Source organism: Orcinus orca, chromosome 9 (assembly GCF_937001465.1).
Source record: "Orcinus orca chromosome 9, mOrcOrc1.1, whole genome shotgun sequence".
In the NCBI taxonomy this organism is placed as follows: domain Eukaryota; kingdom Metazoa; phylum Chordata; class Mammalia; order Artiodactyla; family Delphinidae; genus Orcinus; species Orcinus orca.
Window position 1 is genome coordinate 15,954,402 of NC_064567.1, and position 23,444 is coordinate 15,977,845.

Sequence of the window (23,444 nt, forward strand, 5' to 3'; positions counted from 1 at the left end):
TTGACTTCTAAGCCTATCAAATCTCCTGAGACTGAGTCTGTATTCTTATAGCGCTTTTTACTTACTACTACAATGCCACCTTTGCATTGTGCCACTAATATCTCTATACACGTGTGTCTTCTGCTCACAGTAGATTCCTCAGTGGTGACTCTCATCTCTGCTATATGCCCTAAAACATGGAACAAAGTAGGTCAATAAATATAGAAGAGAATAAAAAGTCATGATAATGTTGAACTTGCTTTAATTAATAGAGTACTCAGAGTAGACCCTATTCTAGAGAGTGAGCCTGTCTTGGGATTCTATCTTTAGGGTATCATATAGCCTTCTGAAAATTTTGGCTCTGTTGTATAGCTTAATGCTCTGCTTAAATGACTCCAAAATAGATACTTTCTTCTGCCTTCCTAATGTGATTTCTCAGCAGCTAAATTAAAGAGGCTGAATAATAACCCTACATCTATGCCAGTCCAGTAAGACCGTGCATGACGAGCACCCAATGCTAAGAAGAGGTTATGTTCCAAGAGGATATGAGTTCTTGTTGGGTTCCTAAGTGGATTAAATGAAGTTTCTTTATTTATATTTATTTATTTATTTATTTATTTATTTTTTGTGGTACGCGGGCCTCTCACTGTTGTGGCCTCTCCCGTTCCGGAGCACAGGCTCCGGACGCGCAGGCTCAGCGGCCATGGCTCACGGGCCCAGCCGCTCCGCAGCATGTGGGATCTTCCCGGACCGGGGCACGAACCCGTGTCCCCTGCATCGGCAGGCGGACTCTCAACCACTGCGCCACCAGGGAAGCCCTAAATGAAGTTTCTTAATCCAAACAAACAGGATATCTGAGGTACACTAGATTTCAATCTTCTTGGAGACAGAGGCAAGATTTATACTTGCTTGTAAATTTTCAGAATAGTTCTGGCGTGTGAATTGAAATGAAAAATCTTACTGAGAGTTTATTTCATCCTTTGATAGTCATGGAAGGGTTGGCTGAGAGCAGAATTTGACAAGGGCAAGAGTGAGTTTAGGTCAGTTTTAAAACAATTTTTTTTTTAGTTGCAAACAACAAAATCCCATCTGGGTAGTTTAAGCAGTGAGAGATTGATTAAGGGGTAGAGATAGTTCCCACAATTTTTGAGAGAGCTGAGGAAATAGATTCTAGGTTGAACTCCTGGGAATGACTCTTAAAAACACACTGCAGAGCTGGGTCACTATAGGAGTTGCCTTCTTTGCCATAATCAAAAAACTAAGATTCAGGAAGCTGCTACTCAGGAATCACACCATTTCTGTCACAAACAGGAAGGAAGAGAATCAGGATCTCTGGCTAAACCACTAGGCAAATAACAGAGCTACTGTCTCCAGAATCAAGTTGTCCTGCCATAATCCTCACCCACAAACCAGATACCACACCCTTTACCTTTGTCCCCTCATGGCTTAATTCCCAAAGTCTCTTATGAGTGCATTGGACTGGCAATTCCCTAAACCACTTGCAAAACAGCTCTAAGATGGACTGGGAAATATAATTTTCTTCAAAAAAATTGTTTGGTTTTGTTACTCTTTCTGCTTTTTGCTTTTCATTTTCTGCTTCTTGGAAGAGGGTGTGGAACCAGACAACACGTGATGTGCACTGGGAGATAGACAAGTCAGATGCCTCTTGAAGAAGTCTGTTTGGAGACCTAAGTGGGGAGTGAGGGGGACCAGGGGGATTACTGGCTTCAGCAGGATGAGTGAGGGATGATGGGTAACAAAAGGGAGAAAAAGAGAGTGTTACTCAAATACCAGTGGTAAAATACCTAGAAGCATTTTGTAACAATATCATAGTATAAATAGCATGGACCATAGTATAAAATTATTTCAGTGTTTTTATTATGCTCAATCTTTGATTTTTCATTTGATTCTCAGAACAATCTTGTGAGGTAGGTAAAAAGTAAGTGAATTAGTTTTAATATCAACTAATTCCTTTACTCCATAATTTATGTTTTACACATTTGTTTTACAGTAAGTTAGAGTATGACTCTACTTAAAGTTCAATATTTTAAAATTTTTATTAAAAAACAAATAGAATTTTCTAGCTCTCTTTTTACCTTACGTTTTTGTCTGCCCTTGGACCAGATTTTTAAAATCTCCCCTGTGTTAACAGCTTCTATTTTTCATTAAATATGAGGGAGGGATGGGGAAGTAGTTAAAAAAATAAACAGCAACAATCTTTCAAAAGGTAGGTATTTAAACTGAATTTGAAAGGTGAGATAAAGAGTATGTCTCAGAAACTGTAGAGACTGCAGAGAAGCATCAGGCAAAGAAAGCGAATGGGCAGAACAAACCACCCAGACAAAATGTCAAGCCAGACAAAGTTTATCTTCAAGCATCTTCCACTTCTCATTTTAGTAGGCATCGCGCTGTCTGGTTTCCTGTTCCATTTACCCTTCACTCTTTCATTGGTAGAAAAGCAAGTAAAACTGTCCTAAGAAAAGTACACTGCAGAGACTCCTCAAAGAGAAATGGATGGATTTATTTGTCTGCCTCATTGCTGCACACCCTAATCTATATTCATTTTTCACTGTAGAATGATTAAAACTGTATAATTTTAAAATTGGCTTTGAAAACTACTGGCACCAAAATAGACAATAATTAATATCCTGTCCTTCAAACTGGAAAACATCACATTTCTCCCATGTTGCCAATGTCTGATAGTTTTAATAGATTTCTTACAGCTTCAGAATTGCCACCTGTATCTTAAAATCAGGTCTATCTACCTTTGTATGACATGGCTAATGGATGATATAAACCCATTTCCTTGGGCATCCCAACCACCCAGTACACAGAGAAATTGTACCCAACTTACCCTCTTTGCTTTCAGATCCATTTCAATGTCTGTTTTAGATCCCATCCTCTTTATCTTTCAGTACCAGCTTCATTGGGCCATTTGAATTAACAGAAAAAGTCATCCTCTCGGGTTTAGAGGTAACAATTTCCACTTGAGCCTGTTAGGTAGCAAAATATCAATCTCAGACAGTTCAGGGAAATCCAGTAAATTCAGAGTTAGCCAGTTGATTCAAACCTTGTTCTTCCCTAATCTCTATAGTTCCTAGAATAGTGTCTCAGTTCCATGGAACTTGGGGAATGTCCTAGAGAGAGATGGCGAGATGGAGATGGGTCCGGAGCATCTTATCCTTGGTCATTCTGTTTTCTGCAAAGATTTTAATCTTCGCTTATCTTAGGATATAAACTGTGATCATGACCAGATCACCCCAGTGAAGTCCCTTTTGTGATATCTTCAACAAAAATTTGCCTTACCAAGCTCTGAACCCCAAACTCATCAGCAGTTTGGCATAACTTACCATGAAAAGGAAATAAGGCAATTGGTTAATCCTTTTAGTGGTTTCAATAGGTTTTGGTCAATTGATTTGAGAATCTGATCACCACTGGTAGGATGTATGACTGTACATAAGAATGCATGTATTTCTATGAAGTAATGATGTGAAATAGAAGAATTAGTTCTGCGCTGATTTTTTTTTCCTACTGGTAAATCCAGTTTCCCTATATCCCTTCTTCATTTGAGTTGCTAGACAAAACCATAATGCAACCCTCAAGAGAGAACGCATATAGCAGATGATAGGAAAAGAGAACAAAACTTACGACTTTTGAATAGTAATCAATTTTGGGGCCTCCAAAGCCATGCGGGACTCAGGGGATAAAGGTTATAATGATAAACAGTGAATTGGTTCAGTAAGAGATGGTTTTTCCTCCCCCTGCACGAAAGATTTTACAGGCTGTAAGAAAAGCAAGTCAGAGGGAGTAGGATTGCTAAGATCTAAGTAAGTCCTCAGTAGGGATTTTGTAACTCTTCCCTTTGGGAAAAGAGGACAGAAAAAATAATCCTAGATAGTTTAGAGGTTCCATGAACAGGTGAAGCTGTTTCTCACTTATGAAGAACAGAGCAAATCTTACATATATACATATATTAAGTATGTATACATTTTATATTGTGTTTGTTTGTATTCAAATAAGAGAAACTTTTAGTAGAATCAGGATGTGACATGATAGAAAGACCATTGGCTTAGGTATCCTAAAATATGGGTCCTGGTTTCAGCTCCACTACAGTCATACTATGATTACATGATTTTGAACGAGACATTTCATCTCATCTCTCTTAGCCTCTTACCTCTGAAAACTAAAAGGAGAAAGACCAGATGGCCTCAATAATCTGTTTCATCTCTGGATAACTATGATTTTGACAATTTACGCCTGTATGTTTAGTCTGAGTTCTTAATCAGGCAAGAGTGAATTTTAATGCATTGGTCTGGTCAGAAATAAAAATTATAAAAAATGGATTGTTTGAAAAGAAAAATCAGTATGAGCAAGTCAGCTCTCCATCCAGTTAGAAGCATTCTTTAAAATATTTAAGTGGCCTTTCCATTCATACATTTCTGTAATGATTTATTCTAACAGACATATATTGAGTGATTTCCAGGTACCAGGTTTGGGAATCCTGGTACCTTTCCTGTCCTGCCCTAAAAAGGAATTTACATTGTCAGGAATTAAAGAGCTCTCAGATGCTGTCCTTCAGCGGATCCAGCAGGATGTAGTATCAGTGAGTTGGGACAGGAAAAGGAATGAACTTACATGGAAGCTAAGACTAACCATAGGGAAATGTCAACATCCACCAAAGCCCAAACTTTAACTCTTATGTTCAAAGTAACTGGCATGTCCACCATTGATAGCTGGTGAATTTTAGCTGTTCCTCTGAGTATTGACTACTTGTGGCATGTGCAACATCATAGACCAAATGGTGCTAGTGTACATCAATCCAGTTATTTTCATATGAGCAGTCTGAAACCTTGAAAAGTGAAGTGATTGTCCAAGATTGCATGTTCGCAAGTGGTAAAGCCAGAACTAAACGTCTACATCCCTGTTTCTTACCGCTATGATTTTCCCCACCTTATTTAGCTCTGTTGCTTGAACAATGGCTTTTTATCATGGCATCCTAACACAAATGTGACCTTCCGAAAACAAAAGTCAGCTATTATTTTGAGGATGAATTTAGATATCTGAACATCTCAGGAGTTGTCACATTTAGCGATGCAAAGTAAAGTACATACTACCAAGGAGGTAAATAAATTCAGAGTACATTTCCAAATCTGCTGGAAGATGAAAACTCAGCTATTTTTGTTATCCTTGGTCCAGATTTTTCTGTTTCTATAAAAAAATTGTGAGTTAAGCTGTATAACCATTGGTTTTGGCATTTTTTCAAAGGGTTTCTTTCATTTTGCAGAAGACCTCATTTATTCCTAGCTCTCCCTGCTCCCAGGGGGTTGGAAACTCAGCCAGGCATCTGATTTATATAATTAGCCTTTCGTGAGTATGGATGGCCTCTCACTCCAGCATGAAGTGAGGTGAATTTGAGGAAAAACACTCTTCCTTTATCCTCCTCCTTACCCTCCCTCCCATTCTAGTACTCATTTGTAACCCGAATTACCAGGGAAAGCAATGATTCTACAATCCATTTTGATCTCACCCCATCAGAGCTTTCAGCCAGAAAGACTTAGAAGCCGTCAATTTCATAATAATGAGTGTATAATGATGGTCCCCTTGGTACTGCTCTCACCCAAATCCCCATTTAGAGACGGTGACTGGAAGGACAAAGGCTAGTGTTTCAGGAAGGGCAGATTTAGGGTAGATCAGCCATGGAAATCAGCATTGGCTCACATGTCCAGGACCTAATGAGAATCTGGCAGAGGCCCAAAAGGAGCTGAATCCACTCTGCCTCTGCATTCTAGTCCCCATTTCAGGGCTTTTCATGAGAAGCTGTGGAATTGTAAAGGAGGAGGTAAGGGAGCCATGCAGGGAGGGGGTCTTCCCAAGAGTATTAGCAGCAGGTTAGTCTCTGTCTTGCTTAGAACACTGACAATAGAGCCTCTGATTGTTTCTTCTATGAGAGATTCTTCCACACTCATCTCTAGTCTTATTTTGTGTGAGATGTTCAAGGGCCTTGCCCTTGACAGTGGAAAGTATGCATGTTTGAAGTTCACGAGATTTCCACTCGATGATTTGAGCTCGTGTGAATTTGCCAGTGTTACTATCGGCCTCATCTTTATTCTTCCCCAATCACAATACATCACCTCCTTCAAGTGTATTCTTATGCTCAAAACCTAAGTGCTAGAAAATGTAGATGGTCAGAAAAGTATCATTGACAGATGGAAAAACTAGGGAACATGCAACATTTAGGACTAATGCCAAATTTTCTGGGAAAATGGTTTTAGATTTCTATTTGAAAGTAGCTGGAATATGTCAGCAAGTAGGGGACTTTGCTTCCTGCAAATACAATTCTTATCAAGCTACAGGGGTGCAGGTGATGTCCCATTGGTGGGAAAGAAATGGATCACAAGGTGGCAGAAACATTTTCTTGCCCTAACTTTTTTTTATCTGGATTCATGTGGCGTTGCCTTGGATTCACATAAAAAGAAAACTTTTTACTTTGGAGTGCTAATCTCAGAGATGGCACTCATGGAAAAAACCAAACAGGTGTTCAGAGAGATGATTAATAAATTATTAAATGTTTACATCTTGTGAGGGAGGAGGAAATATGGTGAATGCTGCAGAATCACTGAACTCTATCTAGTTTCGATCTGAATTTAATGCTGTTTTTTCTTCACACCTAACATTCTTAGATTGAGAGGAAATACTCTGTTTTCTGGCCTCTGTGCTGTTACCACGTTGGTTGACTGTGAGGCCATTGGCCAGTCGGAGTTGGGCCACTTTCTTAGGTTGCAGTTTGATCTTGGGGACGTCAGATTGCTCAGCCAGGATAGTTGAAATAAAGATTGACTCTGTGTGTGACAAATAATATATCTGCTGTCACTTGCTTTCTGACACATGAAAACATTTCCTCTGGATGAGGGTCGATTTTAGGGTCTCAGTTCTCAACTCTGTGAGCAGGTGTCCCAGCTGCTGTATCTCCCGGCTCCCAACGGTGCCATCAAGATGTTTAGAGAAAGAACAATCCCAGAGGCTCAGGCCTTCTCCCTTTGGTTCTCCTTTAGCTGCATTCATATTTTAAGAAGGTGTGACACAAGTAAAACGTGTTCTTTTTTTTTTTTTTAAATAAATTTATTTATTTATTTTTGGCTGCGTTGGGTCTTTGTTGCTGTGCGCGGGCTTTCTCTAGTTGTGGCGAGCGGGGGCTACTCTTCGTTGCGGTGTGCGGGCTTCTCACTGTGGTGGCTTCTCTCGTTGCAGAGCACGGGCTCTAGACGCACAGGCTTCAGTAGTTGTGGCACGTGGGCTCAGTAGTTGTGGCTCGCGGGCTCTAGAGCGTAGTTGTGGCTCACGGGCTTAGTTGCTCCGCGGCATGTGGGATCTTCCTGGACCAGGGCTCGAGCCCGTGTCCCCTGCATTGGCAGGCGGATTCTTAACCACTGCGCCACCAGGGAAGGCCCTAGGCATTCATTTTTGAAACAGTTGGCCCCTTACAGCTAACTCAATTTGGGAAATGTGCAGTGCTGCTTTTCAGCCCCTAGGTTTTTATTTTCGTGAACTCACAACTTGCCCTCCAGGCCAGCTCCTTACTCCTCCCCTTTTCTTTCCTGGCAGTCCTCCTCCTTTGCCCTCTCTGCTTCTTAGCTTGCTTTTCAGCCAGTAGGGCTTTCTTCTTCATCTCCTGCTTATTGATGAATGACTTTCATTCATCTTTCTCTCTCTTTTTGGGGGGGCAGCGAAGGGGAGTGGGGTGGTCTATGAATAGCTATAGGCTCTGCCTGCTCCCATTTTTCCACTTGACTACTCAGTTCCATGGAGACAGAAAATGGAGGGGAGCAGCAGGGTAGGAGGCACCAGGGTCGGAGGTCAAGAGTGGCCACCTTTTGAATTAAAGCTTCTCATTTCCACTGAGGATAACATATTGTCGCCCAAAGTAACTATGCAAGTACTTGACTGTCAGAAGGCTCAAAGCAAAGGGAGAGAGGAGAAAAAGGGGGGAAAGATCAGAGAGAAGGGGAGGAATGCAAACCCTGGGGTCAGTTAACATGATTTGCAGTGTTTTTTGAGATCGTGTTTCGTGACTCCATGCAAGGGCCATTATGCTTTGTATCATTCTCAAGGGGTGGACCTGGAATATATTGTGCAGCCTGTATACAGATTACAGCCTTCCTACCTTGTAGACAGCTTTATTTAAAACTATTTAACTAGGTGGCAAACTATTGTGCAACATCAAAGCTTTTTTGGTGGGAGAGGGGTAATGCTACATGTTAAATTTATTCTTACTTCCTAGAGACTTCGCAAGACTTTGCATCCAGCAGGCCCTTTGTTGGCCCTATTGGGCATTACATACGCCCTTAAGTTTATCTGTTTTAGTTTCTTAGTGACTGCCTCCTGGGTAAACTGCAAGGAATTCTGTAGCTGCAGATCAGTGAGTGATATTTGCTTGGTGTTTCACTCATACGTGCTGTTTTAACGTCCCCGAATATAATTGTGATGTGGACTGGATTAACAACAGGATGAAATTGTAATTTTCCCACTGAATTTTTAAGGGCTGGGTCTCCATTCTATTCATTTCATCTTTATGCACATAGTACTAACCTCAGCAGTATTCAGTAATTGTGTGTGGAAAGAATGGATGTTAAACAAGGGGAATTTAAAAATTTTTGTCATCTTAAGTACTTTTTACATGCTAGGCTATTACTTGGTTTATATCAAATGATCCTAACACAAATTGGGAGTCAGCCTAAGAGAAGTTTTCACGCGATTAGGCTTTACTTTTGTCTGGGGAAAGGCTTTCATTCTAATAATACAATAATAATCAGATGGAATCCTCAAAATATAACCATTCAACCTGAGTCTACGATAAAGGAAAAGGATGTCCATAGCACAGTCATTTTAAAGTCTGGCAACTCATCAGAATCACTTGGGAAACTTTAAAATTCTTCCTGGGCTTCATAACTGATGATTCTGGTGTGCGACTTGTTTCATAAACTACTATCATAGTGCAGGGAAAGTAAAGAAGGAATAAGTTGTGCAAATAAACTCTTCAATCTGAAGCACTTAGTAGAATTCAGAGCCATATACAACAAAATTCCATTATAAAAACAACAAAAAACTACAAAGAGAGTGTTACGAAACAAAGCTATTTCCATGTCTCATGCAGCTGGCCCATAGAAACAGTGCCTTATTGATATGATTACAATAAATACTATACAATGAATAAACATGAACATCAAGTGCTTTCTCTCTGAAGCCATATAAGTAATAGCTATTGTTTCATGAAGGAACTAAATCGCGTACAGTTTACGTTGAGAGTGGGGAGAGCAGAGCAGAACTGATATACTTTTTGAGTTATTTCGAGATATTTATGCATCTGTGCCCTACCATTAAATAGCACATGCTATATACTCCAACCACCTATCAAGAAAATAAAATGAGATAATTCAAGTGGAAATGGCTTAAAATTATAAAAGCACCAAGTAAGTGTAAGGTGGAGTCCACTATTACATTCTGCCTAACAAAATTTCATGTCAAGGACAGCAACCACAATATTGAATACCTTGTGAAATTCCTTATCAAAAATGTTAACCTGGAGCTCACACCCAGAAGTGATTTGAGGGATAGTGTGCTGATGGTCCATAAAACTTCTTGTGATATTTGGCATTGTTGCTGGTAAATTCAACTTCCTTTTCCATTTTTGATTTCCATTCTTCTTTGCTTTATCTAGTCTATTCTGAATTTTTTTTCCACTGAATTTCACCTGATGGCCAGAACTGTCTATTTTCATTTTAAAAGCAACCTAATTCGGGGCTTCCCTGGTGGCGCAGTGGTTGAGAATCTGCCTGCCAATGCAGGGGACACGGGTTCATGCCCTGGTCCGGGAAGAGCCCACATGCCGCGGAACAACTAAGCCCGCGAGCCACAACTACTGAGCCTGCGCGTCTGGAGCCTGTGCTCCGCAACGGGAGAGGCCGTGACAGTGAGAGGCCTGTGCACCACGATGAAGAGTGGCCCCCGCTTGCCGCAACTGGAGAAAGCTCTCGCATGGAAACGAAGACCCAACACAGCCAAAAATAAATAAATAAATAAATAAACAAATTAATAAATTAATTTTTTAAAAAAAAGGCAACCAAATTCTTCTTGTTACCATTAGTTAAACATCGTGTTACAATACCAACAACACTTGGGCTGTTCGGTAACTAAGGGCCAGCAGACATGGTATGTGGCCTCTGCTTTGTTTCTTACTAGCTGTGTCAAACTTCTTCATGGCATTTAGCTTCTCTGAGGACCTGGTTTCACCTCTGGAGTATGGGGATAATACAGATTGCCCCGCTTGCTTCACAAAATGGTTGGGATCAAATAAGAAAATCTGCACAATATTCTAAGTAAATCATAAATTACTGAATAAATGTAGGGACCTTTTAGGCTTTACTTTCTTTATTATATTGACTTCTCTTAAAAAAATTTTTTTTTAGTTTTTTAATTTTTGGGCTGCACTGCACAGCATGTGGGATCTTAATTCCCTGATCAGGGATGGAACCCGAGGCCCCTGCAGTGGAAGTGTGGAGTCTTAACCGCCAGACCACCAGGGAGGTCCCTGTATTGACTTCTCTTAAATCTCTGTATAATTTTTATTTTACACAAAAATAATTTTTATAATATTTACTTCTAAAAAGAATGCCTTTAAGATGTGTTATTTGAAAACCCAAGAAATAACAAAAACAAGAAATTACTAGAACTTTTAAGGGACATATATTAACGTTGTGATTCTTATCCTGGATTTTTGATGACCAAGAGTAAAGCATTCTGGGTTACCTCTACTTTGTTAGGTCTTGATCTTCAAATGTTAAGATATATTTTAAAATTACAATATAAAGTAAAAAACATGTAGTGCTCAAAGAAAAAGAAAATAGTTTTCATGTTTGCTTGTTTTAATCTGAGTTCCCAGAATTCTGCTTATTCTGCACCTGTCAGGGAGCTCATTGGTACTTTTGCATGAGAATCCAAAATTTAAACTTCTGTTACGCATGGTGTTCTGCACTGAGTAGGTGTGTTATACATTTCTGTTGACTTTATATACATAAGCCTCAGCCATTCTTGGCCTCCTTCAGAGAAACTTGTTACTTATCTGAATTGACCAAGAGGCTCACTCTTCCTCCCTCTTTTTAAGCATCCGGTCCAATGGTTATGTGAGCTGGTTCACCTCCAGTACTGTGACAACCCTCACTGCTCTCTCTCCTGGTGGATTTGTGGACATTTATAGTGAAGGTCCTGTAAACAGCCTGCCGCATCCCCCGTCTTCTGTGTTTTTTATACCACCCATGGTTTCCTCACTATAACTGAGGGCTCTCCCCTTCCTGCTTTCTTTACCAAGTCAGTCTTTAACTGCAGGAGTGCTTTACTTTCACATGTCAACTCTATTTCCCAACTTGCCGTGGTTCATTTCTCTCTCTGACGCATTTTGCAAATCTTTAGGGTATTGTTTAGGAAACTCTAGTTATATAAGGGTGTTGATTGCAGAAGCCACGTTTTTAGCATATACAGTACAAGATCTTTTCCATTTTTTCTCTCTAGAACCTCAGCCTGTCTCCTTTGCAAATATCCAAAACATCCTTGAAGAGCCTATTTCCACAACATTAAAAATGGGGAATAAGTGAGAATTCAGTTTAAGGTACAGGTGGAAGGATTAAATTATAAAAGGGCTAATCCCTAACAACATGGCAGGAATACGTTAGACAAACTTTGTACTATATTCAGGGTAGGATTTTGGAAATGGAACCTTTAGGCAAAGTAGTGCTCAGGAATTGGAGTTATGATCCCTTGGGGTTGAACTGATGAATTCAGGAAAAAATGAAAGCCCCATGAAGATAATCTGAGACACAGAGAAGATCAGCCTTCATGCTCTTACTGCAGCACCCTTCTCCAAAGCCCCATAGTCCTTCTTTATCAGTCAGGAGACCCACTGTGGTGAGCAGGCCTCCCAGGCCCTAGTGTCTCCTTGTCTCTGCCATCAGAGCATCTAATGCTGATGCCTGCTCATCCCTTCCAGGGTCCACCAGGCTTTACTGTCTCTGAAACACCTTCCCTAACTTACCCCAGCTCCCAAGAAGAGTGAGATCCTTGCTTGTCTGTTTCCATAATGCTCTGATATTCTCTCTATCATTGCTGGCTTATTTGTCAGTTTCTTCTATCAGGTTGTGGTCTCCTTGAGGGCAGGTACCGTGCTGTGTTTTGCTCTCAGTCTCTGTTCTCTAGCACCATAGCCAATGCCTACAAAATGCTTAATAAATATTAATGAAAATAAATGCATGAAGACATAAGGGAAAAATTGTTGAGCACATTTAAAATAGCTGATGCATTTTTATGTTTCTCAAATTATCCTTCTGGGATCAACCACCTCTGCCTTAGGTCCTATGGCCACCCTGATGGTCACAAAGTTCTAAGTCAAATGGCATAAAAGATATAAAAGTGTTTAAATAGTGAATTTTAATGCAATACTAATGTTCTATCTATCTATCATCTATCAAGAAAGAAAGAAGATTCAAATTTTAAAGAGAGAAGAGGTGACATTGCTACCTCGGAGGGGGATAGTCATCTCACTTAAGGCCTTTGGTCCGCACTCTGCCTCCACTACAAGGTTTAGGGTAGAAGGGCATGGGTGCTCCATGAAAGGATTAACCCCCATGAAGGGGATTTTGGAGGCTTCGGCTCCTATGGTAGAATTTGGGACTTCTCTGCCTTTTAAGTAAAGAGTACCTTTTACTTGGGGTCCCCTATGATTTTAGGGTCAGGACAGGGTCTCTGGCAAAAGAGTCAGAAGTTTAGTTTTTTAAGGCTGATTCTCAAGCAGAGAAGTTAGAATTAGAAGGGCTGTGTTTCTTGATATCTATCCTCTCACAAGGGCAGAAACAGGGATGAGGAGTCAGGGCAGATTCCCTGTCCAAGGTCAAAGGTTGTACATTTGATGGGAGTGTGTCTTTCACACCAGAGCATGATTTTTAGTTGTATTAATGTCTGCCTGCTCTTTGGAGATGACTGCCCACCGTATTTGTGGTCTGGTCGGGAGGCTTCTTTTTGCCATGCTTGGTGCTATTCTGTGTCCCTCAGAGGCCTCTCCAAGGTGCAGGCCAAGATGCACTTTGCACTGGCTGGTACAGCACCTCCTAGTTAGCATCCTAGCTCTTTTCCTTATGACTTGAACTTTTTAAAACTCAGTATTCTCATTTGTACAGTGGGGTTAACAGTGATGGCTAGTGGGCTTATAGTGAAGAGTAATTGAGATAAGAGCACACAAAGTATTTAGTATTGTGCCCAGAACCCAAAAAAAAAGAAAAACAACAACAACAGTAACAATAAATAACGGTTAGTGTTAACTATTACAGGTAGAAGTAGTCCATTCTAGGCACTGGGATGCCTGAATAAAGTGACCCCCAGGGGCTATCAAAGGTTGGACGTGAGGCTAGACATACTGTCCATGAATAGTATTCTGGCTGTGAACGCCCCCATCAAGTAGCATGGACCCACAGAGGAGGCACATAGGAAGGCTCAGTGCAATTTTGTATTAAATGCCAAGGGGCAGTGAACATTCTCTTTGCTCTTAGTACTACATAAGACACCCTCTAGAGTTCTCCAATTGTTCCCCATTAGTCACAGGCTCACCAAGTCTCCCCTGGAACTGATCCCACAATGAATCTAGAAAAGAGCAAGAGCTCTATATTGCCAGTGGCTCGCGGCTCTTAACCAGGCCTGAAACTGAGCCATGTCTCTAAATCCCTGGATGTATTACAGATCTTGCTTCATTTCTTTGCTCACAAGCTAAATTCTGGATAAGAAACCAAAACAGAGTTAGGTCTTTTGAAATTCCTGGCAGTGAACCCTAACCCCTGCAGAGAGGTGGTGCCCATGAGCAAAGTGGGTTGAAAGGATTGGATGCTTCCTGCTATTCTGGGCAGGAAGGCAGGAAATGGTCCTGATTTACAATAATTATGGGCAACAGGGCCAGGAATAAAGCAGGGATTCTATGAAAACAAGCTGTTCTCAACACGGTATGCTGAGCCCCCAAGAACCTTGACTGGGTCTCACTGTGTCTCAGTGGCCAGCCACCCAGTGGCCATGTATTTATTAGGCCATGTATTTATTAACATGAATTATAATAAGAGGTTGATAGCTCTTTAATTAGCAACATTTTTATGTTAAAACCTACAGAAGGAGCAGAAAATTTGAAAAAGAAATTCACATGAAAGAATCTACCATATTAAATGACTAGGACACTTTCCTCTGTCTCATGTCTACTCAGACTCAGAGCTTCTGGATAGCTCAGATCAATATCTGGCTAAGTCAGGAAAAAGAAAATCTAAAGCATATTTACTCAGCTAATGAATACAGAGTTTGGTATTAGCTCAATAAAAATTTAATCAAAATTTGGATTAACACAAATCTCAGGATTTTCAAAAACTCAATATTAGAAACAATAATGTTTTTATACCTAAGAATTATTTTTTGGTACCTTTCACGTTGCCCATGGGCCTATTTCTTGTTCATTCTTGCTCTTAATCCTTGATTTAGGTATCTTATGTTGAACGTCTGTAGAATAGCTGCTTGTAACAGTTCTTTGCGGCCTGCAGTGTAAGCTACCTGTCGTGTGGACAATGGGAAATAGATTCAGAGCAAACTTGTGACAGGATAAGCGGGACGGAGAGGAAACATAGACACCTCCCCATCCCAGCCCACAATAGGAAAGCTTCTAGTCACCCAGTATCCTTTTGATCTAACTTATCAGCTCTTTGGGATATGTTCTATTCGTCCCTTCAATTCCCCTCTCCAGTACTTTCTATTCTGCTCCAAATACCAGCAGGCTGAACTTTCTAGGAAACACGAGCAGATTCCGTTGCCGTCTGGCTTTTGGTTGGCTTTGCTCACTGCCGGCACAGTCAGATCAGGGAGGAGGAAAAAAGGGGTCTCGGCTGTTTCCTGAGTTTGCAGAGGTTGGTCCTCTTTGGCTGTGGTCTCCTACAGTTTGAGCTTTCTTGAGGTCCTGACAATGATTCCTTCCACTTCCCACCTCAGATGGAAAGGGGGTGGCACCTTCTTGTTGCTCACCTCAGGAGGTTTCAACACCTCCCCTTGGTTTCACTTAACTCCTCTCACATCATTGTAAATAACGCAGTCGTTACACTCTCCTCAGTCAATGCACGGTGAGTGTCCCATCTGCTTTCTGTGAGGCCCCTCTCTGTGCCACTACATGAAACCTCCATTCCATTCAGACGGGTTTACTCACTGTATCTTAAACATCCTCTGTGGCTTTTCCACCTCCATGTGGGTGAAGTCCCACACCCCTTCATACCACAAAGTCAAACTTAAGCCAAACTTAACCATGCTCACCTGACTAGCTGCTCTAGAGGAAAGTGGTGGTACAGGTTCTTTGGGAAAAAAAGATCATGTATTATTTTACCACAATGCCTTATTAAAAAAAATATTATTCGACACTATTATCTAGCCCTGTCTTAAGGAAGCTTCTTTGGGCAAAGTTCATTTCCTTCAGTTCTATACATTTCCCCATGATGTCAGCCTCTTTGTCATGCACACTGGAAGAGGCATTTACTGGTTAAAATTCGCTCTGACTTGGGATGCTTTTTGAATTGTTTGTGCAGTCAAGTAAGCAGGAAAGAGCTCCCTATCCACACGGTGACAAGCTTCCCACATTACAGCAAGCACAACCAAACTAGGACTTCTGAGACCATCGGATCTGCCTTGATTTTCAGGGTCTGATGGAGACCAGGAATGTTGGGACCAGCTCACATACCTAGAGAAATAATCGCATCTCTGTGTCTCATTGGTGTGCAATTATGGGCTAAGTGGTGTGGTGCCTGGTGTTGCTAAGCCAGAAGTTGTACAAAGTGCCCTCTGTTTCAACAAGCTTCAACTTAGGCGTGTGAAATCAGAAACCTACCGCCCACCTTTTGCTACTGCAGAAATACTCAAATGATTGGCTACGATATACATAGGGTGAGTTTGCTGTTGCTGTTTTGAATCAGTAGCATGTATAAGAAAATGTTCATTGGAAAAACAAGTAATATCAAAGTGATCTCTTGGCATCAGGCAATGGAGATGTGAGCTCCAAAACCAAATTGCCCCTACCCTTCTATAATATGTGCCTCCTCTAGGAGTCCCTACTCCTGTAACTCACATCTTCCTTTGCCAATTTTACTGTTTAAACATTTGTGTTTTAATATTTCTATTTGAGTTTTTTCTGGTTTTGGAATATCCCCAGAATTAGGGTATTTTAATCCTCTACATCTCAAAAGTTTTCTTGATCGCTTATGGAAGAATTTTATTATGATCATTATTATAAATGATAATGACAAAATGGCTTACAGTTTATCAGGTGGCTTTGTATGCATATATTTATCTCACTTAGTACAATTCTATCTGAACTAGAGAAAACAGATTTTTTTTTAACATCTTTATTGGAGTATAATTGCTTTATAGTGGTGTGTCAGTTTCTGCTTTATAACAAAGTGAACCAGCTATACATATACATCCCCATATCTCATCCCTCTTGCATCTCCCTCCCACCTTCCCTATCCTACCCCTCTAGGTGGTCACAAAGCACCGAGCTGATCTCCCTGTGCTATGCAGCTTCTTCCCACTAGCTATCTATTTTACGTTTGGTAGTGTATATATATCCATGTCACTCTCTCACTTCGTCCCAGTTTACCCTACCCCTCCCCGTGTCCTCAAGTCCATTCTCTACATCTGCGTCTTTATCCTGTCCTGCCCCAAGGTTCTTCATAACCATTATTATTTTTATTTTTTAGATTCCATATATATGTGTTAGCATACAGTATTTCTTTTTCTCTTTCTGACTTACTTCACTCTGTATGACAGACTTCAGGTCGATCCACCACACTACAAATAACACTACAAATAATGTTTCTTTTTATGGCTGAGTAATATTCCATTGTATATATGTGCCACATCTTCTTTATCCATTCATCTGTTGATGGACACTTAGGTTGCTTCCAGATCCTGGCTATTGTAAATAGAGCTGCAATGAACATTTTGGTACATGACTCTTCTTGAATTATGGTTTTTCTCAGGGTATATGCCCAGTAGTGGGATTGCTGGGTCGTATGGTAGTTCTATTTTTAGTTTTTTAAGGAACTTCCATACTGTTCTCCATAGTGGCTGTATCAATTTACATTCCCACCAACAGTGCAAAAGGGTTCCCTTTTCTCCACACCCTCACCAGCATTTATTGTTTGTAGATTTTTTGATGATGGCCATTCTGACCTGTGTGAGGTGATACCTCATTGTAGTTTTGATTTGCATTTCTCTAATGATTAGTGATGTTGAGAATCCTTTCATGTGTTTGTTGGCAATCTGTATATCTTCTTTGGAGAAATGTCTATTTAGGTCTTCTGTCCATTTTTGGATTGGGTTGGTTTTTTTTTTGATATTGAGCTGCATGAGCTGCTTGTAAATTTTGGAGATTAATCCTTTGTCAGTTGCTTCATTTGCAAATATTTTCTCCCATTCTGAGGGTTGTCTTTTCATCTTGTTTCTGGTTTCCTTTGCTGTGCAAGAGCTTTTAAGTTTCATTAGGTCCCATTTGTTTATTTTTGTTTTTATTTACCTTTCTCTAGCAGGTAGGTCAAAAAGGATCTTGCTGTGATTTATGTTATAGAGTGTTCTGCCTATGTTTTCCTCTAAGAGTTTGATAGTGTCTGGCCTTACATTTAGGTCTTTAATCCATTTTGAGTTTATTTATGTGTATGGTGTTAGGCAGTGTTCTAATTTCATTCTTTTACATGTAGCTGTCCAGTTTTCCCAGCACCACTTATTGAAGAGGCTGTCTTTTCTCCATTGTATACTCTTGCCTTCTTTATCAAAATAAGGTGACCATATGTGCGTGGGTTTATCTCTGGGCTTTCTATCCTGTTCTATTGATCTATATTTCTGTTTTTGTGCCTGTACCATATTGTTTTGATTACTATAGCTTTGTAGTATAGTCTGAAGTCTGGAAGCCTGATTCCTCCAGCTCTGCTTTTCTTTCTCAAGATTGCTTTGGCTATTCAGGATCTTTTTTGTTTCTATACAAATTGTGAAATTTTTTGCTCTAGTTCTGTGAAAAGTGTCATTGATAGTTTGATGGGGATTGCACTGAATCTGTAGATTGCTTTGGGTAGTATAGTCATTTTCACAATGTTGATTCTTACAATCCAAGAACATGGTATATCTCTCCATCTGTTTGTATCATCTTTAATTTCTTTCATCAGTGTCTTATAGTTTTCTGCATACAGGTCTTTTGTCTCCTTAGGTAGGTTTATTCCTAGATATTTTATTCTTTTTGTTGCAGTGGTAAATGGGAGTGTTTCCTTAATTTCTCTTTCAGATTTTTCATCATCAGTGTATAGGAATGCAAGAGATTTCTGTGCATTACTTTTGTATCTTGCTACTTTACCAAATTCACTCATTAGCTCTAGTAGTGTTCTGGTAGTATCTTTAGGATTCTCTATGTATAGTATCATTCATCTGCAAACAGTGACAGCTTTACTTCTTTCTGATTTGGCTTCCTTTTATTTCTTTTTCTTCTCTGATTGCTGTGGCTAAAACTTCCAAAACTATATTGAGTAATAGTGGTGAGAGTGGGCAACCTTGTCTTGTTCCTGATCTTAAAGGAAATGGTTTCAGTTTTTCATCATTGAGAACGATGTTGGCTGTGGGTTTGTCATACATGGCCTTTATTATGTTGAGGTAAGTTCCCTCTATGCCTACTTTCTGGAGGGTTTTTATCATAAATGGGTGTTGAATTTTGTCAAAAGCTTTTTCTGCATCTATTGAGATGATCATATGGTTTTGATCCTTCAATTTGTTCATATGGTGTATCATGATTTGCATATATTGAAGAATCCTTGCATTCCTGGAATAAACCCCACTTGATCATGGTGTATGATCCTTTTATGTGCTGTTGGATTCTGTTTGCTAGTATTTTGTTGAGGATTTTTGTATGTATGTTCATCAGTGATACTGGCCTGTAGTTTTCTTCTTTGTGACATCTTTGTCTGGTTTTGGTATCAGGGTGATTGTGGCCTCGTAGAATGGGTTTGGGAGTGTTCCTCCCTCTGCTGTATTTTGGAAGAGTTTGAGAAGGATGGGTGTTAGCTCTTCTCTAAATGTTTGATAGAATTCACCTGTGAAGCCATCTGGTCCTGGGCTTTTGTTTGTTGAAAGATTTTTAATCACAGTCTCAATTTCAGTGCTTGTGATTGGTCTGTTTATATTTTTTATTTCTTCCTGTTTCAGTCTCGGAAGGTTGTGCTTTTCTAAGTATTTGTTGAGAACACATTATTTTTAAATTTATACTTAAAGAGGTGGAGATTCTGCAAGATCTCATGATTTGCTCTTGATTTTTCATTAAGTGAATAAGAACTCTGAGACCAGCAGAAATAAGGTTTTCTGATTAACAGCTACTGCCTTTCCATTGCATCTCACTGCCTAGACATTTGAATTGTGTCCACTAATCACTCAAGGTACAAGTGATCCTCAAACAGAAAAGAAAAGAGAGAGAAGCTGAGGCAGCTTATTAGTGCCCTAGTTTGGTTCAAGTTCCTCCATCAGCTGTTCCACAGGTTTCTGCAGGGCATCTGGTGTGGCTAGTTGCACTGGTGGAATGGAAAACAGCAGTACAGAGAAGTGCTGGCCAATACAAATAATATGAGAGCCAATATGTAATCTTAATATTTCTTGTAACCACATTAAAAAGTTAAGAGAGGGCTTCCCTGGTGGCGCAGTGGTTGAGAGTCCGCCTGCTGATGCAGGGGACGCAGGTTCATGCCCCAGTCCAGGAGGATCCCACATGCTGCGGAGCTGCTGGTCCCGTGAGCCATGGCCGCTGAGCCTGTGCTCCGCAACGGGAGAGGCCACAACAGTGAGAGGCCCACGTACCGCAAAAAAAAAAAAAAAAAGTTAAGAGAAACAGGTGTAATTAATTTTAATAATACATTTTATTAAACCTATACACAAAATATTACCATTTTACCATATACTTGATATAAAATATGAATGAGATAGTTTTTATTCATTTTTTCATACTGTTTTTGAAATTCAGTGTGTAGTTTACACTTTACAGCCCCTTGTAATTCAGACTAGTCACATTTCAAACATTCATCTGGATGAGTGGCTATTTTATTGAACAGTGAGGCTCTAGAGCATTAAGAAATGGCACCTTTGCCAGTTGGCAGTTGAGATGTTCCCCTAGCACATATCCCTGTCCTTGACATTGCAGCAGGGCTACAGTCGTGTGTGTTTTGGGAATATCAGACATACAGTCAGAGTATTCATGCAAAAGGCCAACCAATAAAGGAAGACAATTTTAAATAACATCTACTAGACTTTAAGCTCCATGAGGGCCAGGACTGAGCTTGTCTTATTCATTGCTCTATTTTTAATGACTAGTCCACTTGCCCAACTCTTGAGTAAATGAATTACTGATAGAATGAATGAGAAAACTATATTTGAGATATTTTTACATTCCTTTTTGTTCATACTAAGTCTTCAAAGTCTGATGTATATTTTACATTTATTGCACATCTCAATTCAGACCATTCACATTTTGTGTGCTCGGTAGCCGTGCATGGCTAGTGGCTATTGTATTAGACAGGATAGGTATAGATCATTGGGATATACCACTGACTCAGTCACCAACATCAATCACCAGATGTATGACCTACAGAAAGTTAATTTATTTCTGTTTTTTGTTTGCCAAACTCTCTGGAAGCATGAGTTCCAATTTAGAATTATGAATTGCCTTATAATAGAGGAAACAACAGCCAAGATATATGACATTCACATCTAATCCTACACCTACTTGACCAAAACAATTACTATTACCTTCATGAGCAATCCAAGCACTTTGGCGAATGGAAATGGGATACATTTTTATTTGCCTCCTCACCCTACCCAAGATGTACAAATACCACAAGGACACATAACTAGAAACACTGAGGAGAAGTTAACAACACAATAGATAATGGGCTTTTCAGTAACTGCAGCTTGGCCCATTTTCTGGCGACTGGGGCAGATGGCAGAGAAACTTACCAACCGGCCAAATGCTCTTGGTGGGGCAAGAGATGTCCTGGTGGGGAGCAAGTGATCCTCATTTGGCTTCTGACTAGATACTTGACTGCCAAGCAAAGCAGCCAGAGATTAAAATTTTTTTAAAAAAGAACATAAATGTTCAGGACCAAGACTGTTGCACGTAATTCAACATAATGCAAAATTGTGCCCTGCACAGGGGTGCCCGTCTCAGGGGGAGAGTGAGTAGTAAAATGCACACCCATTGTGCCCTGCTGGGGGCTTGCGTTCAGCTGCAGGGAGAGAAGCATTGTTAAATGCAGCCCACTTTAGGACTTAAGCAGCCATGGTCAGCACTCAAACTATGGCTGGAAGGAAGAACTCCCTTTGGCTAAGCTACAAAAAAGTAACAACAACAACTACAAAAAAAAAAAAAATCAGTTTGCAGCTAAATCCTAAAATGTGGAAGACTTTACATACCCGAAACTGGACTAAACATGAGTATTATTTCTTTCTAGGAAATAAAATAAAAGGAAACAAAAAGCAACAAAACTGAGTACATACATAAGAACAGACTTGAGATATACTTGCAATGCTCTGTGAACTCTTTTTCCTTGGGTGGTATGCCAAAACTTCTCTTTTCCTTAAGTATTTTAAAGCGCATCCTAGACATTTTATTATTTCATCTGAAATGCCAAGATTAAAGCTCTTTAAAAATTATACCCACAATACCGTTATCGCATCTAATAAAAATAACATTTAAGATTCACTGTTTTCCCTTTTCTTTTTTTCTTTTTTTTTTTTTTTTTTGCGGTACGCGGCAGGCCTCTCACTGTTGTGGCCTCTCCCGTTGCGGAGCACAGGCTCCGGACGCGCAGGCTCAGCGGCCATGGCTCACGGGCCCAGCCGCTCGGCGGCATGTGGGATCTTCCCGGACCGGGACACGAACCCGTGTCCCCTGCATCGGCAGGCGGACTCTCAACCATTGCGCCACCAGGGAAGCCCTCCCTTTCTTAACATGATCTCTATTTCCATAATAAATCATTCAGTAGAAAAAGTAAGGTCAGGACATCAGTTGCCGCCTTCATGGTGCTGTGCATTGTAGAATCATGCAAAGCTCCACTTCCCAAGATAACATATTTCTATCTTCCCTCAGCACCCCACACAACTAGTTCCACCCTTAATTACCAGCATTTCTAGTATGCTGGCCCATAAACTTTATCGATTGTATGATGCATGGCTTGTAAAGGTATTTAGGGCTGCTGGCATTTTGCTTTTTCCCCAGTGAGTAGTTACACGGCTTGGGAGATGAAAAAATGCCTGGCCCATATCAGCACAAACCAGTTTCAATTACTTATTTCTAGTCCCATGAGTCAGAAAGTAGGAGCTGGTTCCTCGCCCTCTATTTATGGACTCTTCTTTTTCTCTCTTATCTTTTGACTTGGGTGTGAACCAAAAACGGCCTAAACAAACTCTGTTGTTGAGCTCCTCACGAGACCCAGTTTATGTTAACCCATTTATAAAAGCAGGAATAGCTCCAGAAAAGGAAAGTTCCCCGGAGGGTGACATGTGGAAGAGCTGGTCTGAGGCAAGTGGGCTGCAGGATGGGGCTCTGCTACTTGCGTATTTTTGCCTAACATTTAGGTATGAATCTTCATTTTTGGGAATTGGCAAAAAGGGAAAAAACAAACTGTGGCACATCTACTTGGTAGGAATTATGCAGCCATTAAAAATAGAAATTAAGACATAACAAAGAACTACTAAAAAAAGCCTTATGACTTGTTAAATTTTGAGAATAACAACCAAAATTGTGAGTATCATAAGTGACTATGTAAAAATAAATATGAAGGTGAGGAAAGTATTAAAGGTAATTAAAAATTAAAACAATTTTGCTAGGGTGTTAGGACTAAGGATTCAGTTTTTTTCTTTTTAATTGTCAAAATATTGTTTTATTCCACATTTTGATTATTTATTTTTCCCTTTTTGAAGATGACCCTGCCAAAAGTTACCCACTTGACCCTACATGGAATATTTTCCAGTGGTGGCGGTGGAAAACTACAAAATTCATGTGCCTTTTCTTTGGTTCAGAGCCAGCCCAAGATCCAAGGGTCCTCATGCTTTATCAGAATCCTAGCTTTATTCCTTAGACACAAAGGGACACAGGGAGTGAATGACATTAGGTCTCTAGAGGAGGAAGGAAAGGACGTAATCCCAATAAGAGTGGGCGGTTGAAACCTGGCCGAGTTACACCTACTTTTCAAGTTTGTCAAAAGAACTCACAGTCATTTTTATCCACTGCCTTTGTCTGGAAATTTATAGGTTTCAGCAACTCTGATTGGAAACTCCATTTAAAGAGTCTGACATTTTCACAGCCCATGAAAGAGAAAGTGAAGGAAGAAAAT

At 40.2% G+C, this 23,444-nt stretch overlaps 1 protein-coding gene and 1 long non-coding RNA gene across 4 annotated transcripts in view; one reads left to right on the forward strand and one right to left on the reverse strand.

Moving 5' to 3' along the window:
* The window catches only part of PTN (pleiotrophin), a 96,365-nt gene that overhangs the window by 26,291 nt on the left and 46,630 nt on the right, over nt 1-23,444 (forward strand). The gene's annotated exons all lie outside the window — the stretch shown is intronic.
* LOC117202302 (uncharacterized) overlaps nt 1-23,444 on the reverse strand; it is a 38,720-nt gene that overhangs the window by 3,791 nt on the left and 11,485 nt on the right. The window contains exons 3-7 of one of the 2 annotated variants that reach the window (XR_007479370.1): nt 21,607-21,728; nt 14,474-14,601; nt 12,062-12,247; nt 2,834-2,972; nt 66-169 (exon numbers count right to left, since the gene is read on the reverse strand). This is a non-coding gene — a long non-coding RNA (uncharacterized LOC117202302). The remainder of the gene's footprint in view (nt 1-65; nt 170-2,833; nt 2,973-12,061; nt 12,248-14,473; nt 14,602-21,606; nt 21,729-23,444) is intronic. The other variant, XR_004484539.2, reaches the window with a different exon arrangement.